Raw genomic sequence first — 20,263 nt, forward strand, 5'->3', positions numbered from 1 at the left:
ACCATTCGAATAAGGGGAAGCGAATAAAAATAGGAAGAACAGTAAGAACAATATTAATTTAGTGGAAAATGTAATTTATTACATTAAAATTTCCTACTAGAGTGCCCTTTTATATGAGGCACATTCTTCTGTATGTATCTCTTCAATAAAATTGAAGAGATAAAAAGATTTTGTTATGAAAAAATCCACTAACAATAGGGAGTAGACGAGGTCATTTTAGTACTATCTTGCTTTTGGAGACGGAGTGGACTATTCATTTTAGAATGGTAGCCAATGAGTGATAGCTGGCTGATGTCTATTGCTACTTTTTAAGCGGCATCCGGTGAGGAGACAGCAGAGAAGTGTCGCCATCTCGCACTCCCTCACCCTAACACAATATATTAGTCTGAAATTGTGAGGGATTTACAGTTGATTTTGAGCTTACAAGAAGAAAAACCGTTTATATTTTTATTGTTTAGAAATGATTTTCTTTTATTAAATATTATTTTGTAGTCTGCAGCTGCTCTCTAGCTAGAGAAATATACTTGCCACTTGGGAGTGAGATTAGAGTACTTGCCACTTCCGAGTAAGCGAGAAAATATATATAATGTGACTCCCACCAAGAAAGCATGAAAATCTTTAGCATGTCTTTTTCCCCTAATGAAAATAAACGGGGCTCTTTTATTCCTAATTAACTTTTTGAAGATCAATGGGAAGCTGGGTCTCCATTCTTTTTTGTTGTTATTATTATTATTATTATTATTATTATTATTATTATTTGACACCTCCATGGAGTCCAAAGACTTATCGAGGGGAGTCACCTGCTCTACAACTGTCTCTCCCCAACTCATTCCACCAACTGACCACACCAACGCCATCTACCGCTGACCACCACTAGTATTTCCAAAGACAATCACAAATATCCATGCCCAATGCGGATTCGAATCTGCAGCCTTTTGGCTGGAGAGCGGATATGCTAACCACTCGGCCAGCCAGGCTCTGGCACGCACGCATGCACACACACACACACACACACAGTTCCGAAGCCCGCTTTTTGGCCTCTCGGTTATAAAGCAGGTACGTTAACCACTCTGCAAGCCAGGCTGGTTATAGAACACACTTATTTTATACTTACATAGATTCAATCAGGGCCGTACTTATGCACAGGTGCACAAGGCTCTAGCTAAAGATCCCGAAAAATTAGAGCCAATTTAAGGGCCCCAAACAGTGACAATGAGAGCGTCCTTGGAGCACTCTACTGCCTCGGGCCCCGCCCATCTCCGGAAAAGTGTAAGTACGGTCCTGGATTCGATTCTGATCTCCTGGAGTCGCTTTCCTGGTGTAGTGGCTGTTCTGCAAGTAAGCCAACATTGTTAAAATTATGTTGGCTAACTTGCAGTTGGATATCTCTAATAAATGGACACTATGTATATTACCACTCAAAAGGTTTAATGGAACACGGTTTTAGCCTTCCACTCTATTATTATCTAATGAACACAACTACTTTTTCTCTCTTTATATCAGATATGTTCCGATTTTAACTTAATTGACATATTTTCATTTCATCATCATCATCATCATCATCATCATCATTATTATTATTATTATTATTATTATTATTATTATTATTATTATTATTATTATTATTTTCAAATAAAGGTTGTTTTGATGCAGTGGAGTATCACTGGTTATTTTGTTTAGAATATGATATGTATTTAATTTTAATTTAATTTTGTGTATTTAATTTTCAGTTTTTATTTTCATTTCTGTTTATATTTTCCTCATTAGTAATATTACCGTAATGAGGTTCTACAACAAAAGTAACGAAGTTTTACACGATATTTTCATCCATGAAATATATACAGATATATAAACTGAATATTTACTCGAACTTTATTTACATATATAAATAGCTCATGTTTTCGTTGATTTGCTGATTAAAATTATAACGGATATTTCATTATGAAAGTATGATGGTATTTATTCAGGGCTGCAACTTTTTACCAATATTAGAGAATTTATTCCATTTCGATTTAAAAAAAAAAAAAGAATATTATTCGGTTTGCATGCAACCATCCTTGTTTTCACTTCAGTCATTGGACGCTGTAGCATACCATTTTCATTTTGACCGGTGTTGTGTCTAGACATTGCTGTTTGATTTTTGTTTTTTATTTTTCGAAATTGGAAGTTTGATTATGAAAGTGGAGTTCACGTAAATGAGCAGGTGTGACTATAGTTAATCCATCATTTTCAAAATGCTGTTCTCAGTGAAATCGTCGTGAAGAAGTAACCTGGTACGAGGTCAGTGAATCACCTCTACTTTCAGTTAAATGCATGATCCCGCTTAATGTTGGAACTAATATCATAAGAGACGAAAGAGAAAAGCTTTGTGGTATTTAGTGACGTCTGCGTGTTTCCGATGTCGTATGTGCATTTAATTTTCTTTTTATCTTAAATTAAATTTTTGATCTCATTAGCTTATATGAAAACTGTCATTTCTCCTCGAGATCTACATCAGTCTTGAATTTACTTCAGAAATGGATAACTGAATTGTAAACGAAACGTTTGTATATTTGACATTTAGAATAATTATTCTAAATGAATAATATAATAGACTAGAATATAATCTTATAATACAATAAAATTCATAGATCCAATATTGCGTAATATGTATTGTCTTTTATGAATCTTCACGTATCGCGGATTTGATGCTATGCCTAATATTTTTAGTGTTGATTATGCACATGCACCTACGTAAATATTCGTTTCTGAAAGGTTAAAGTTATCTGTCATAATAAAAATGTAATGATGATTTCTGTTTTTACTGTAATAGGAATGCTTACAAGCAGAGAAAATCATGGACTCTAAATTAATTTTAATGGTTTTATTAGTGTCAGCTATTAAATTCATTTCATACATTAGCTTTTTTACTTTTTTTATAGATATAAAATATTAAAGAGATAATCGTTAGTACAAAACGTCAGTGTGAAATGCCGATAATGATATGCTCACTGATAATTTTTCTTTCTTTTTTTTTCTTCTTATGCAGCTTTTATCAGTTCCGAAAATAATCAAGTAATCTGCTATTATGTTTTGGATGTAATATGAAAGCAGGCCTAAATTAATTAGGATACGTTGTGGTTTGTGAAGAACAACTATTAACTGTCATTTCTTAACGTCGTACTAAATGTTATAATAGTGCGCATGCAGTCCCCCCCTTACGATGTGCGCGAACCCTTCTCCCTCGCAAAAGGGTGTCGAATCCCTTATGTTAAGTGATTTTCTTTAGGAAAAGTTCTGTAATAACTTTAGATTAGTATATTTATATCATAGTGTTCTGCGTTGCATTTCTACATATAAAGGGCTTCACGTTAAAGCCGTACTTGACGGTTCAGATAATTAAAAACAGAATTATTCGAGTATAAGAAATTTGCATGTTATGTTTGGTAGAAATTTGCATGTTATGTTTGGTGGCTTAGGAACAGTAATAAAGGTTCTTCAGCAGGTGTCAGTAATTTTTTTTTTGAGAAAAAGCCTTAAACTTGTTTTCTTTTTTTGTTCGTGCTCTTGACATTACTTTCTTTTTAACCAAATTTTATTTTTTGTTGTATTTATTTTCTGTGCTCTTCTAAGCCGATGAAATTTTTCTCCTTTTACTTGTACTCCCAACTGCGTTGGTTCGCTAAAAAAAAATGTAAACAAAGTCTTTTTTTTTTTTTTTTTTTCAAAAAAAAAAAAAATCTTAAATTCAGTACTCTTATTTTCTTAGTATTTATCATTATTTACAAATCTTTTTTTTAAATGGATTCCAGCGTGTAAGATATTATTTTCCAACTTTTGAGAAAGACCTATTTGGATGTGAGGTAGCAAGCTGATGTTTGCTTGTATTATTGTAGTGTTCTGTTTCCTTAGATAATTTCATTTTTCTCTTTTACAAAATAATAACTGTAAAAATGAGAATTGCCCATTTTCTGCATAAATATTGAAGTATAAGTTATTGTTGCAAATATTACTGTTTGTGATTTGTATCAGAAAGTGCATTAGCATATGGTTTTTCTTCTCTTATTTTAATAATCAAGATAAAAATAATAATTTTTGACTTGATTCTTGACTATTTGAATTTTGAAGTGATTTGATTTCTTTTAGGCAATATTTGGAAGCCATAAATAAATTAAAAAATGATTGTGTTATTTTGTAAGATGAACCTTTGCAATCCTAATTTATGATGTGCTTCCTGCAGCACTCCAGAGAATTTCACTAGTAATTTCTATCAGATTTAAGGCAAGCAAACTTGAGATTACCTTTTTTTTTTTTTTTTTTTTTTATTAATCTTAACTTTTTGATAACTCTAGGACTTCATATTATTTACAGTATAAATTATACTATTATCCATCATTCATTTCACTTTCCTAAATGCCATTAATTCTCAGTATATTAATCAAATATACTTATTAAATAAAGTACATTTATTTAATATACTTCATATGTTAAATAAAATTTTCATTAAAAACATAGTAGGGTACATTCTGAGATTGATCTTATTTGGTCTTTTCATTAAGTGGAAGTCTGGTTGTAATAATAATTTCAGGTTACTGTTATAGTTTTTATATTCAGTATTGGATATTTTATTTCTTATCATTCAGGATATATGTAAGAAAATGCATCAGAATTTAGAATCATGAGAAAGATAACAGAGAAGTGAAATGGAGTATATGTATTGTAGAAATTAATAGGCCAAAAAAGTTCTGAACTATCATAAATCCATTTCTCTCCTCTTTCTGAATGGGTTTGACATTTGATATTTGCTGTTACTTGTTTTTTTTTTCTTGAGGTTAACATATGTTTTTTCAAAAGTCTATTTCTGTGATGATGAATGAAAATTTGTTTAATATTGGTAACAGGCTATTAATGCATATTAAAAATCTGCATGGAAACAGTTACACCTATTGAAAAAGGAGTGGATGAACAAGTAGTCATTTCTGAAATTATACATGGGTTGTAAACAGAGTAGTTTTGATATGAATGACTGGAGTGATTTAGTTAGTAATGTACAGACAGTGAAGGAATTCAGGTTGTGTATAACAACAGCCTTTGCAGTGATTAGTGGTGTGTGTGTGTGGGGGGGGGAAGACCCGCAGATGTATGTGTGTGGGGGGGTTTCACTTCTATATACATATAGTGGGCCGCTATAAAAGTTTGGCATGTATGGGGATGGTTTGATAATAAAACAATAATGGAAGAAAAGTAGGCATGCTGAACACAAACTTGAAAGCTTTGCAATTTTTTCCGAGAAGAAAATGTATAGGGTATTTTTGGAATGATCATCAATTTCTGGATATGTACTCTTAAAGGGTGTTCAGGTTATTATGACAGCACTACATGATTGTTTACATTATTATTCTCCTATCAACAATCTTCCTCCAAATCAGTATTATTTGTGAGCACTCCACTATTGTCATATTTAACATTTTGTGCTTCTAAGTCACTTCTGACTGAATCAGTACACTAGATCTTGGTCTTTCTGGGTCTCTTCTCTCTCCTGTCATCTTGGCATTAACACCTGTTTTGCTAATCTTTCCTCACCCATTCTATTTAAGTGGCCATACCACCTTAGATTAGCTCAGCTGACACATTTTTGAATGTTGATGTCAAGTTCCTTTGCTAATAACATTGAATGCTAATGATGAAAGATGATTCCATTTTAATCATTTAGTAAAATACCATGCCTGGTGGCATCCACCATTTTTTTTTCTGCTTTCAAAACAACGACTCTTCAGTTAACCAACCCTTGCAAGTCAACTGACTTCTGGTAGGGTGCTTTTGTAATTGTACTTCACTTATCTGACCTTTCAATTATCAGAACTCACTGTTCTGATATTTGAAGATTCGGATAAATGGTAGATTACCGCATTTATTTTTTATGTAGCTCTCACCTATGAAAGGTTTTTCTGCAAACCTATAGTACATTCATACCATGGGCATTAAATTTACTAAAGTAGCTGACTATTTTATTGCATTTGATTTCTGTTAACTGAGCGGGCTCTCAGTTAACAGAAATCAAATGCAATAAAATAATCTCATAAAGGGAAAGAAACCATTTTCAGTGTAATATCAGCATTCAGACCATTCACAGTTCTCTATGGAAATTTTGTGTAACTAGTTTGTTCACTGTAACTGCTTATTGCTGTTGAAATTTCAATAGTATGAGGTAAAGGGGGGGAAGAATTGTCGGTTGAGATCTTCAAGGTAGAATGGTTCAGACCAGCCATCTGAAAGCAAAAATTGATTTAATTTAGTTATAAAGCTGCTCTTTGAGAGTATGATTATTGCAACATTCCTCCATGGAGTTAAGACCCATTGTGTATGTGGAGGAGTACATAATGTCTTTATGCTCACACTGTGATAGTGTATTGATCTCTCCCCCATACAAAATCCATTCTTCATACTGTTATGCAGTTTCTAGGGTTGTGCTCTCTTATTCCTTCTGCACTTGAAAAAATTTCTCCATTATCTGTTTGGTAAGTTCTCAGTAATTTATATTTTGATCTTATCATTCCCTTGGGATTTCAATGCATTCTCCATTATCACTCCAATGGCCTTTATCTCTTCCACTTTTTCTAGCACAACTTCCTTTCCTTAACATAGTATGTGGTTTTCCATTTCTGAATTCTTAAGTGCAGAGCTCTATAATTTAGCTACAGTGAATTGATATCTCCATTTATCTACCTATGTCACCAATTAATTCAATTGGTATGTAGATGATACAAGAGTGAACTTGTATCATCTACATATTGATACTCTTGTATCATCAACAAACTACTGAATATTTCCTCTCAGACCATTTAAACTTATAATTTATATATAGATTGAATAGCATTTGAACTAAAAGCACAGCACCTTCAGTATCCCACTTGCCACCTATCTCAGAACTCCCATTCATTTGATATCTTTCTCACTCACTCCTTTATTCAGTTCCACCAACCTACCATTTTGCTGCTGTTGCAGCTTAAGTAGTTTGGACAACAGAATGTCACATGGCAAAGTTTGCTTATCAACGTCTCCCATTATTTTATTATGAAATGTAACTGCCCTTTAACAGACTCATGCTAGTTCTCACAAAAAATCCAAAAGATGTTTGCATCCTTGACCTAATCAACTTTTCCAAAAATTTAATCCCCATCCCTGAAATGCAGATTGATATAAACTGGCATACTAATTTTTGGATTTTGTCTTTATGTTGTGGTACATTTTTTTTTAAATTACTTTTTTCCCACTCTTTTGCACTGTTCCTGTTACCAGATTGTTGTTGAACAAGAAAGCAAAGAATACTGCTCCTTCCTTTATATGTTCCACTTAACATCCCCCATACAAAGTCTTAATAATGTCAAGCTACTACTTAAATTCTGAATGTTCATGTTCACACACTTCCAGCTTCCCTGCTCATCCATATTGTGTTATTCCCTTCTCTCGTCTAATTTGAAATATGCTGATAAAATACTTTCTACATTTTGGCTATATCTTCTGTTGATGTCACCCATGTACCATCTCCAATAACTAAAGATTTTCCACACTCAGTTTTTCTTCTACTAGCAACATACAGTACATTTATTTTACTTATCACTTTCCTGGCTCTTCCTTTGCAGCTCCTGTTTATTTTTTGAATGCATCCATATCAGTCCTCTATATTTATGCCAAGTTGAGGAATACATGTTGACTTCATCAACAACTGATCTTGAACTACTTAGACACTAGGACAGTGGACACTAGCATTAGGGATCTATTTATTATGCCATGGTAGGTTAACATTCTTTTTCCTTACTTTGTTAGTCAACTGCTCTATAGTTCTATAAATCTTTTTCAGTGAAATATGCATCTGCTGCCTTCTCCAATGTCAAAATTACAGCATCCCTCTCAAGTACTGGCATCACAGAGACTTATTTTATTATTACAGTGTAATGAGATACTGACTAGGCATAATAATTTTTAACATATCAGTGTTTTAAGATTAACCATTCTTAATTGTAAATTTTGAGTTGATTTGAATTTGGAAGTTATTTTTGATTGTAGTTATGTGATAAACAATAAAATAACTTCTGTTAAATCTATTTAACATATAATATCATATTCACCAATTTTGAATGTTAAATAGATTTAACAGAAGTTATTAGTCAGCTCAAGAGAAGAGAAATCTGATTGGGTGTGGAGATCTGGTTGTTATCAGAAATAAGGAGATCTGGTGTAAGATCTTTCTTGCAAGAAAATTAGAACTATGTTTTGGTGGTAATGAAGTTTACAGGATCAGTTATCTTCATCCCACTGGAGAACAGCAAGATGATCCGAGTGTAAGACATTGCACACTACAAAGTTTGTCAAGTGAGGAAGAGGAATGGAGTGTACTGTCATCATTCAAACAATGAATAAGTTGAAGTCGGTAAGAAAAGATCATTTACGTACAGGCAGAAGAGAGTACAGAGTGCTCAGATACTCCATTTGATGCAGCAATCTGAGGAGAGGAACCATGATGTTGAGCAGCCAGAGATGAAGCTGCCAACCCAATGCAAAGGGCAGGCCATAGGATGATAGTTTGTTGAGTAGGCCTCTGTGCCACACCCAATCAAATGCCCTAGAAATGTCAAGATTAATCATGTGTTCAAAGATAGGTAGTGTAGATTAGATCAACTATGGTTAGTGTAACAAAATCTATTGTGCTTACTAGCTGGCAGATCATAGAAGGTGGTGAAGTTGACCTGTTGATCCTCTCCCTGAGTTTTGAGAGAACTGGTATGGTTTGCCATGCCAAAAATATACTTATTTGGCTGGAAGAAAATATTGGCAAATCTGTGTCAACCTGATCTGATGTTTTTGAAATTTGTTACATTGTTATAGAAGCTGGTCTCTAAGGAATCAGCTTCTTTTAAGCTTAATAGTGTATATCGCATCCATTTTTGCTATTTAGAGTTTGACTCACTTATAAAGCATTCATAGAACTTAGCAAAAATGTATGCTTTCAAAAATTTGGTAATTTAGAATTGAATAACAGTTTTGATTGCACATGTTTTGAGTTGTTTAATATGTTTCTTAGTGGGGACTTTTTTTTTTTTTTTTTTGAAATCTGTTACTGTTTTCATAACTTTGGTTAAATTCCACAGACATCTGAATTCCAACTAACTATCATTAAACAGACAGGTGAGGAGGAAAACAGCTATTATTAAAATTTGTCTTTCTTTATTGTTTGTCCATAATAAACTTGAATTGTTAAAAATAAATTATCCACTGCATATCTGAAATTGACTTTGAAAGGACTAAATGCAGAAAATCTGCATCATATCCAAATGGAAGTTATGCATTTTGGCTCCTTGTGTAACTATTGATTGTGACTTTTGTCCAGCTCTGCTTCTCTTTTTCATTTCATTGCTCTGAAGTCAATCTTTCAGTTTCTTACCTTTCTTCCAATCCTTATGTTGACAAGATCAGCAAATATTCCTTTATCATTCCAAATATTTAATTGTGTATCTTTCCTCAGTACTTTGAGTTTTTTCAATTTAAATTCCATCTTTGATCATATGAATTTTGTCCAGTTTGGATACCAAAAATTCTCCTGGTCTTGATGAAAATTTTCTGATTATTCTGAGGTTTCATGTTCCACCGTTTGTATCTGTCTTATTACCTTTTTATATTCTGTTATTCTGTTGGTATTTATCATACAACTAGAAATTTAGGATAACAAATCTTTACTATTCAGTTACTGTTCTGTTGTTCACATAATGTCATCCTAAAACAGTGGAGAAATTCATTAGCAGCTAATGCACGACTTGATTATCCAGTTATTGAGCTCACCAACCTACCCATCAATTCCATACTTTCCCACACATAACTGATTATATTGCTCAAAAAAAAAAACATTATGCCCTTTTTTTCTTATGGGAATTGTGTTTTGACATGCATTTCTATTAGCTCTTATTACTCATTTCCCTGTTCATTCACTTTCTCACTGCATGCTCTCTTTCATTCTTGCATCCACATTCTCTCTTTCTGCAGTTTCATTTCATGCTTCTTGGTTTCTAGCATATTTACTTTATTCATCTTCTTTACATTCACTTCTCACTCGATAACTACTCTTCCAAAGGATAGCATCATCATCAAATTCCTGCCATGTATATCCTCAAGGGGGTGTACAGGATATGATAGTATTACATGAAAAAAATTACATCATTACTAACTTCCTATCTACAATTTTCCTCCAAATCAGTCTGTTACTTGTCAAGACTCCAACATTATCAGATCTTATATTTCTATCATCTAAGGCACTTTGTACCGTATCAATCCACCTCTATCTTGGTCTTCTTCTGGGTCGTTTTGCTGCCAACCTGGCAGAGAACACTTGTTTTGCTAATCTTATTTCACCCATTCTGTTTAAGTGACCATACCACCTGAGATTAGCTCTGCTAACGCATTCCTGGATGCTGACAATGTCAAGTTCTTTCCTAATATCCTTGTTTTTAATATGATATTGCCATTGATGCCATCTGTTCACGCCTCTAATCTTTCTCAGGACTCTCATATCTGCGGTCTCTAGTCTTTGGTCAAGTGTATTACTTCTGACCCAGCTCTCAGATCCATAAGTTAAAACTGGTTTGAACACTGTCTTGTATACAGCTAATTTAGTGTTCCAACTAATTTCTCTGTTATTCCATATGAATTTATTCATTTGACTTCCCACCATACCAGCTTTGCTTATTCTGTTGTCTATTTCTATATTGAATTTACTATCTTCTCTAAAAATCGTGCCTAAGTAGCTGAAATGTTTTATTTGTTCCACAGGTTCTCCATTCACAACACAGTTGACATTTTCAATGATTCTGCCTATTTTCATTGTCTTTGTCTTTTTATTGCTGACCTTCATACCATATCTATTACAACAGCTATTCAATTTAGTCAGAGAATCTTGCAGACTTGTAGCGGATTTATTTAGAAGTATAACATCATCCTCATACAGTAAAGAGCCGAGATTAATATTTCCAATTTTGATATCAGGTTTAATACCACTTTCCTTCATAATGTGACCCATATAGATAATGAATGACAGAGGGGGGATAATGTATATCCTTGTGTGACACCTGATTTAACAACAAACCATCTTTATGTATTTCAATTCTGACTGCTGACTTACAACTCAAATAAAGACTAAGTATTGCTTGATATAATGCCCCATTGACACCATATAACTGTAGCGTATTGAGTAGCTTCTCTCTTGGCACCTTGTCATATGCCTTTTCATTATCAACAAAACTTAAATACAGATCTTTGTTATATTCCCATGCTTTCTCAACTATTTGTCGTAAAGTAAAGATCTGATCCTGACAGGCTCTATTTAGCCTGAATCCAGCTTGTTCTTCACCCAGCTTTTCTTCCACAATTCTTCTCAATCGTTTCTCAAATATCCTTGCATAGATCTTGCCAGGAACACTTAGTAGGGAAATACCTCTATAATTCTCACATTCAGTTTTATTTCCCTTTTTTATATATGGGTACTATGAGAGCTCTACTCCAATCATTGGGAATTCATCCATCTGTCCAGGCTTTCTGAACTGTGCAGTGCAGCCACTGTAAGACTTATACCTCAATACTGGAGCATTTCTGGTTGAATATTATCTACTCCAGCTGCCTTTCCACATTTCAGGCTTTTGATGGCTTTTTCTACTCCAAGTATGGATATGTATTCCTGACTGCATGCCTGGTCAGTGTTTTTTATCACTGTGCTGTCATCACTGCTTGTTTCATTTAGCAGTTTTTCAAAGTAATTACTCCATACTTCAAGGATATCTTTTTCTTCCGTTTTCATGTCACCTTTATCATCTCTAACTGCGTTTACAGCACTCATTTCTCCATTTCTAAGCTTCTTCAACAACCTCCAGAATACTCTGCTATTTAGATCCCTAACAAGGACCAACTTTTCCTTTTTCATTGTGTCAGTTGCTTTTTCTAAAGCATCAAAAAAGTTCCTCCACTTCTACCTTAGTAGAACCTTCTGTGGGACCATAGGCACAAATAAGTCTCATTGTCCAGTTCCCCATTCTCATATTTACTCACATTGCTCTACTCGAGACTGACTGCCATTCAAGAAGATTAGCCTTGTATTTTGTGTTGAATACTATGGCTACTCCTTCTTTTCCTTGATTGTCATTGTCTGAATATAACATTTTGTATTTATTGCTCAGAAAGATCTCGCCAATTTTGTCTTTTTTGTTTCAGTCACCCCTATTATGTCGATCTGGTATTTATCTAATTCCTCAGCTAGCTCCATTTCTTTGTCATTCAGGCTTCTTATGTTGATAGTACCGATCTTTAACTCTGGTGATGTTGAGTTGGGGTGTGTTTTTAGATTTGTTCCAGTAGCTGACTTTTCCCTGTTCGCACTGGTTCCCTGGCGAAAGCAACAGGGGCCTTGTTTAACTGGGCGATGCCCCAGCCGGCATGAAATTTTGTCATGTTGTACCATCATTTTTTATTTTGGTTTAACCAATAAGAATACAATTTAGTCGGCTAAATCCCAAATTGCCAGCCCATCCTCTTTCGTTCACTATCCAAGTAGATACCCAATAGGGTGCACCACGAGAAGGTGAGGATTGGACATTAGGTCAGAAGCCCTGGTCGGTTCTCTGCATTCCTTTAAAGGCTATGTGGAGGTCTCCTGTCAGTTATATAGAAACCCATTCCAATGCAGTCTGTCTCTATTTTTAGCCACTCTTTCCTCAGATTTACTCCATTCATCCAGAAACAAGCCAACCTGGTGGACCAAATGCATGGCATCTCTGTACCATGGACTACAGGCAGTCAGTTTGAATCCCACTGTGACTGGGATATTCTTTAGGTTGTAGATGATTTTTACTACCTGGCGTGATATTACCATGCTACCGAGGTTTGATGTGGCTTGAAAAATGTTCGGTATTTGTTCTTTAAAGCAGGACTTCTGCATCATCCAATCCTTAGGCCTGCCCACAGCACTGATTTGCTGTAATTCTTTACAACCTTTTTTTGGATAGGATCACCATGATAAAACATTTGCATGTCTTTTACTACAATATCTTCAAGTCTCTTGTGAGTTTTTCTCTCACATTCCTAGTCATTTATTCTTACCACTAGCTACTTCATGTGCATGCCTTTCATTTAATGACTTATTCTTCTCATTGCATCTTCATAGTGAAGATGCAGATTTGTCCTTCTGTTGACAAGTTTTCTAGCTGAAGAGCTAGAAAACTTGTCAACAGAAGGACAAATTGTCAACAATTAGCCAACCTCACATGAAGGTGTTAGGATTTTTCTTACAGGAAATTAGGCAAACTGACTTAAGAAGAATAATGCAATTAACATTCATAACATATTGGTCTCATAGTCTCAGTTGCTTTGATTGCAATTTCAACTAAATCAGATCTCCCAGAAAATACATTTTATGCATCTTTTCACATACTGATTTCTGATAGCAGAATACTATGCAAAAATACTGGCATGCTTTGATAAATTCTCCAAATACCAACTTGTTAGTTAACATTTGTCTAACTTCAGTTGCTAGATTTCACTCTATGTATTCATTTTATTCTTTAATAACATCCGCTCTTGTTTGATCATCTCCAAACCACCATTTTCTCTCTCATTACGCTTTTGACAGGCTAACATTTTCACTCTTCTGATTTCTTTCGTAGTCCAATGATCTGGTATATTTCTATATTTGCATGTAGCAAATTGCCTCATCACACCCACTGAGTAAAATCTCCCCAAGAAATTGTTCTGTGGTTATTCTTTTCAAGAATAGCCGATTTATCCAAATCGTCATAAATGTCATCTGTTATCACCAAATTTACATGCAAAAGATAAAAAGTTTAAACTATACGGTTCTTTATTACCATCGGAAGTACAAGGAATTGCTACTCATCACAGAAACTCTCCACACCCTCTTACAATGCAGTTCATGAAACTTTGAGACTTGTTACTCTCTGCATGTCATGTTCTCAGATAAATCTTATAATTTCACTTATAAGAACTTGCTCTTCACATTTTTTGCAGTCCAAATTACCAAACAGTGCAGGTCATCTTCTTTGGAGATAATGCCCACAGGAAATTAAGGTATTTGCTGTTGGCAATGGCCTAACACAAGTATCATCTACTCACAAGAATAACAGATTTTTCTCATCATTCTGTGAACACTTGGAATTAAGCAGCTCTCCTTCCAGGTGTGCTGTAGATATCAGTCCTCTTGGTAACATAATCTTGTCCTGGTTTTCTTTACTATGAAATCCTTCACTCAACCATGCTTAATCTGATATCCTTTTGCGTCATGTAATGTAAAATGGGATGACTTCTACTGTTCTTTTCTATGGTTCTGCTTTCTGTTCTCCTGAATTCAAATACCTGCACTGACCAAACTGTTTCACCTGGAATCCTTAACCACTGTCTTCCTTGATTCACCACTAAGGAAGTCATAGCAAATTGCTAGATTTCACTCTATGTATTGGTAAAGAAAGTGTGTCAAGGAAGTCCACAAAAAAAAAAAAGCATATTACCAAGTAACAGGAGGTCAAAATTCTGGCTTCACAGAATTTTACCTTGTACTGCAGCTCATAAAAGCTTAAAAAAAATTTGAAAAGACTATTAGAATAAACCTCAAGTCTAACTCACATAGAAGTTGAGCCTTTTAGTCCCTCTCCAGGTCCATTGGATACAGCTCTTGCACTTCCATGTTTCTGCCTCATTTATCCCAGTATCATCCAAGGATAAGAGACAGACAGATTCCCTAACATTGTTTTTCAACTGTTGGATAGACAGCTATGACAGATGATCTCCTACATTATCAAGAAGTGTTTCTCTTCATGCCTAATATGGTCTTTTGTTAGAAAGAAATCAGAAGAATCTTGAGTAGCTTTAGACACCATTATCCAATCCTGGTGTTATCTTTCCTATTCTGCTTATCTAAGACACCAGAATTGACACTTATGTTATCTTTTTTGGTCTTTCCTATTTGTCGGCATCTATCCTATAGCATGAAAACAAATCTCCATTCAGGCAGGCCGAATAAAACAAAAATTTATCACATTATTGTTCTATTGTTTTTTCCTTTCAAAATCATGGAGAAAGTCCTCAGCAACTAATTTTATCACCTAGAAGCATAATCAGCTAATTAGACCAATATGGATTTTATTACTCTTGATCAATCTCCTAGTCAAAACCTTTGGATACATGCCATGGAAAGGTTTGGAGTGATAGCTCTTGATATTTTTAGGACAGTTGATTGAGTCTTACACAATGATCTGTTCACAAACTACTATCTTATGGTATGTTTTCTGCTATTTGCAGTTGCATTTCCAGCTCCTCTCTATTCACTAGATATCTGTCATGGCAGACACTTTTCTCTCCAAATTTCCCCAGGGCTCCCAATACATTCACCCACTCTCTTCTTTGTGTACATAAATGACCTTTTCACTGACCTGAAATCCTATGTATAGCTTTGCTGATAAAAGCATACATTCCATTTTTTCATTTCACATGGTTTGTCAACTTAAGACATTGGTTTGACAAACATCAATTTGGTCTGAATGCTTAGACATTTATTACTCATGTTGTCCAGAAATGAAAAACATACATTTTCTCTTAGGGATAATAATTAACTAACTTTGTTTAGTTATTAAATTATTAGACCAGTATTTGCCTTGGTTACCAAGGCATTCTCATGGGCGCAAATACATAAACTATATCCATCCATGCAGGCACACCAACAGGAACTGGTACATTAAAAAGTGGGATCATGAAGCCCTAATTGGCACCTTCTGGATGTGATGAGCTCTCAAGAAGATTGTCCCCCAAATTTTGGGTAAGCTGAGACAGCCATATTTATTTAAATTTTGAGAATTTTCCTGGAATCCACCACAGTTCTGTTAATTTCTATCTACTTCTGTATAATTATTATTACTATACAGTTCTCCATGGAGTCAGAAGACATTGTGGGATATACATTATTGACACAACCTGTCATACTGCTCCTTAAACTTATTCACTGATGAAGCTCACAACAACCTCTGGCAACTCATTCCATCTATTCACCACCTTTGAAGCAAAACATTTACTTCTAACCACACTCTTACACAATTTCCATGAGTGGCTCCCTTATTCTCTTCCTACTGAAAACTGTTTTCAATGTCAATCCTATAAAAGCCCTTTAATAACTTATATGCTTCTATCATGTCTCCCTCTTTTCCACATATCAGCTCGTTTTTGAAGCCCCACAGACTTTCGATCTATTTTTATAGGGAACATTCCATAGACTTACCACAATCTTTGTCACTTGCCTGCGGATTCTCTCCGCCACTTCTTCATCCCCGTAGAATTTGGGTGTCCAAATCTGCATGCATTAGTCCAGATATGTCCTTATTAAAGTCTTATATAGGGGAAACAGTAACATCTTTCAACAACAGCATAATCTGATGTGCTATTTTGGCTACCTTTCAGTATGCCTTATAAACTTCAACTTCCTGTCCACAATCACCCCCAAGCACTAGGCCTCATCAGTTCCCTGTATTTCAGCTTTATCAGTACAGAAATCACAGTTTTTGATCTCTGCTTCTGAAAGTGCATCACCTTACACTTGTCCACATTAAACTGCCAGCAATTTGCCTGTATTGCTAGTCTATTTGTCTGCCTGCAGGATCTCTACATCACCTTCATTTACCATTGCTCTTCAAAGTTTAGCATCACCATCAAACAACTTTCTTGTCAAATCATTTCCTGTATCAACGATATACAAATTTAAACAACAGAAGCAAGTACTGAGTCTTGTGGTATACCACTAGTTCACCTACCTTTCCCTGGACTCAAATTTCATAAACCACTAACTGTTCATTAATTGCCCTCTAATCCAAATCGTCAGATTCATATCCATCCAATATATGGAACAGAATTCTATGCAGAATCCTGTTCACCTTCACAAAACTGTGTTGTCCTTATCATATGTATCGCACCTATCTATCTGCCTAATCACGAATTCTCTTTCACCAATTTCTATATCTTAACCACCACTCCTGAGATGCTGATTGGCCTATAATATGCTACTTCTATCTTGAAGTCTCCTTTATGCAGTTTTACTGTTTTGCACTCTTTCCACTCCATTGGCATTTTCTCAGTACTAAGATTTAATATGCTTTAAACTGCATATTTTAATTTAATATGCTTTAAACTGCAAACTTTAATTTAATATCAATTTAAACTGCTTGGTCAGAGTAGCTGATAATAATACCCTTGCACATTTTTGTAATACACAGGCCATTATGCCATCTATCCCTTGGCTGTGTTTGCATTTAGATTCTGCAATACTTTAATCACCTTTATTTTTTCAACATCTATTCTCCCATCAGTTAATGTCACATCTGCCATTTGCAAAATCACCACCTAGATTGTATATTCTTGCAAAATGCTCCCTCAGTAATTCAGCTAATTGGTTTTCTGCCCACCATCAGCATTTTTTGAAGTCATTCACTTTTTTTACTTGCTAAATAGTGAAAGAATGCTTTAGGATTTCTTTTGGCCTTAATAATTATCATTCTCTCATTATTTACAGGTCACCCTTCTTAAGCCTTGTATTGTTCATGGGCATGCTGATTACCTTATCTTTATATTCACTGCACAACTTTTCTTTGTCTGCATCTTCTACTTAATGAAGCTGTTCATCCATCGGACTTTTACCTGATTTATCCTTCTGACTCTGGGTATGCAGTTTGATTCTGCTTTCTTTACACATCCCTTGATCACTTCCCATGCACCACCATCTGTCCCTTTCAAGTTCTTATGCCATGGCACTGCTGAAGCTGACTCCTCAGCTTGTCAATAAATCCCTGCTTTATAATTCAACATACACTATGTGCAAAGAAGTCAAATGGGCATTCTTCCCCTCTCCCCCAACCCCATGGGCAAAGTGCATTATGCTGTAATGAGTTACATATTTGTTGCTGGCAAAAATTGAAGGAATATGATGCTCCCAAGTCAGTGTAACTGTGTCCAATTGAAATGGCTGTGAGAAAAGAACTGATGGAGCTTGAAAGAGATGTTGTGATAGGATGTCATGTTAATTTTTTTTTTCTTTTTTTTTTTTTTTCCACTTGGTTATAATATATATAAATTAAAGATTATATTATTGTGTAAGCAAACAAAGTTTGTGCATGAAGTAACTTCATGACTGGACTACTTTTATATAGAGGCTAATGACTTTGCACCAGTTGCCTTAGTATCCCATAATGCATAGCATTATGGTAAGGACCACTATTCAGACCAGTCTTGACCTTTATTGAGGTCTCATCAATGGAAGCCAGACCCAGAAATGATACCAAGGTTGAAGTAATGCAGAAGTCATATTTCCATATACATGTAGTCAAAAGGGGGTCACACCTTATTACTAAAATACTTTAAACATGCCAAGAAGTTATATTCTTGGTTTCATCCTTTATCCAGGGTCGAAACTGGTCTGGATAGTGTCCTTCCCTAAATGCATAACATTATACTTGTCTGTAAGGATGTGTGTTTTGCATTATGGTATACTAAGGCAATTGATGCAGTCATTAGCAGTGGCAGCTCATGGCTTGAAATCGTGGGGTGCTGTAACTTTCAAAATATACGTTTGGAAAAATTATCAAAATTATGGTAAAAATTAAACATGAAAAAATATTGTTTATTATCGATAAAATTGTATGTTTGGTATAATTCAAAATTATTTAAAATAAAATCCATTCCTTTAATTGTAATTAAAGGAATGGATTTACAATTTTTGGACATTACAATTAAATCCTTTAATTGTAATGTCCAAATATTTAAAGAGATGGACTAAACATGATAAGCACTACAAATACTCTACTACTGGTGCAAACTGCATATAACCAACAGTGGCACTGTGCGACGGACAGTACTGCATTATGCTAATAGTTCGCATCTCACTATGACATGCATATGCTTGCATGTGCGTAGCAATATGACACTCTTGTAAAGACAGTGCTGCTAGCATCCTTTGCCCTCCTAAGTGCTACAAGATGGATTTTTATTATTTTTTATACAAAATAAGAGAATTGTATAGGATTGTTGATGATAAAATTAAATATTACAAGCAAATATAAATAAATTAATAATTATATTTATATATCGAAAAATTGGGGGTACTGCAGTTCTGCAGTGCCTATGCACGAGCCTTCCCTGGTCATTAGTCTCTATATACAAGTAGTTCAGTCATGTGAACTTACTTCACAGGCAGCTTTGTTTGCTTACACTTGGATAAAGGATGAAACCAATAATATTATTTCTTGGCATCTTTAATTTATTTGATAAGATGCCATTATCTATTGGGGAAATTGTTGACAAATTAGACCATCCCAGGTCAACAATCAGTGATGCCATTAAGAGATGGAAGTGCAGGGAATCACCTGCAAATGCTACCTGCAGTGTAAAACCCACCACACTCATTGAACATGACTGTACAGTGCTACGAAGGATAATATGGGGAAAATCACCATTCATCAGCCGGCACATTGAATGCATAGTTCCAAGCATTGACTGGAACATAAATCTGCACAAAAACATTCAGAACCATCGGTTTCCATGTCAAGACCTCGGTATGCAAGCTCCATATTACCTGAACTGAATACAGCATCGTCTTCAGTGGTGCAATAGCGTGTACAGTGGGATGTGGACACTTGGAAAGCTGTGTTGGAAAGAGGAGTATAACCGCAACTATGAAATTCAGAGGTGACTGTGTAATATTTTCATATTTTGTTATTTATATTTATGTCAAACTGCGCCAATTGTAATATTTAGTTTTTTATTAAGTTACCTTTTTAACTCAAAGGTGTTTCCCCCTCTTATTAATTTAGTTATTTTCATGGTTGCTTGAGCTAGTACAAATTGCCTATATGCTCCAATCTCTAACTCACATATAATACTATTAGTTGACTTTATTCCTTTTGTAATCTACTTAGTTTTACTCCCCTCCCCCCACTCTTCAAGGCTGTGAAGTATAGTCTTGCCTGTGCTAGTATCGTAGACTTAGAAAAAAGTCTCTAGCTGGGACCAAATCCTTAATCTACGTTGCTATAATTCAAATGTATTAATTCTTAAAAATTTATTTTTGTTAATGACTGTGCCATTAAGGATCATGTAAAAGAATTTTTCTATCTTTCCTTTACATACAAAAGAATATTTTAGCTATGCATGTTGAATAAATCTTAAATCAATTCTATCTCAAGCAACTCCGAATTACTCA

The 20,263-nt window shown here is 34.7% G+C and overlaps 1 protein-coding gene across 6 annotated transcripts in view; it reads left to right on the forward strand.

Annotated features, from left to right (window-relative positions):
• The first annotated feature begins 2,087 nt into the window (after nucleotides 1-2,087).
• wap (DDB1 and CUL4 associated factor wap) overlaps nucleotides 2,088-20,263 on the forward strand; it is a 292,568-nt gene continuing 274,392 nt past the window's right edge. For 2 of the 6 annotated variants that reach the window (XM_090404554.1, XM_090404560.1), the window contains exon 1: nucleotides 2,088-2,403. The gene's annotated coding sequence lies outside the window, so the exon portion shown is untranslated. Of the gene's footprint in view, nucleotides 2,404-4,125; nucleotides 4,261-15,737; nucleotides 15,842-20,263 lie in introns of all 6 variants that reach the window. The other 4 variants (XM_090404556.1, XM_090404557.1, XM_090404558.1 and 1 more) reach the window with 4 other exon arrangements.

Source organism: Typopeltis vanoorti, chromosome 15 (genome assembly GCF_054136105.1).
Source record: "Typopeltis vanoorti isolate ZY-2024b chromosome 15, IOZ_Tvanoo_1.0, whole genome shotgun sequence".
Lineage (NCBI taxonomy): Eukaryota > Metazoa > Arthropoda > Arachnida > Uropygi > Thelyphonidae > Typopeltis > Typopeltis vanoorti.